This window comes from Sardina pilchardus, chromosome 16 (genome assembly GCF_963854185.1).
Source record: "Sardina pilchardus chromosome 16, fSarPil1.1, whole genome shotgun sequence".
Taxonomy (NCBI): Eukaryota; Metazoa; Chordata; class Actinopteri; order Clupeiformes; family Clupeidae; genus Sardina; species Sardina pilchardus.
The window spans coordinates 5763963-5764343 of NC_085009.1; positions in this window are offsets into that span (position 1 = coordinate 5763963).

Below are 381 nucleotides of genomic sequence, written 5' to 3' on the forward strand. Positions count from 1 at the left end.
ATGCTCCTTTACCAACGAAAACAACGTTACTATCGCAATACCAGGCATTTCGGGCATGCATTTGCAATGCCAGAGACACCATTATCCCTCCTGTAAGTCGATTTGGAATGAAAAATGAGTTTAAAGCATTATTTTTAGGTAAAATAACTACATTGTGCTACTACTAAAACGTGGCTGCAAAGCATACAAGTCAGACACTTGACCAAAACACGGCACACCAAAGGCAACCCGACGTGCACGCTTGCAGGGTCGTGTGTAACTGCGCGTCCTGAAACCGCAGACGCGTCAGAGTTAATTTCTCAGAAAGGCGCATGGTGGCGGCCGAAGTGCACCCCTGTGTATGCGCAACGAGCAGGATTCTTCCGCCAGCCAGCCAACAGC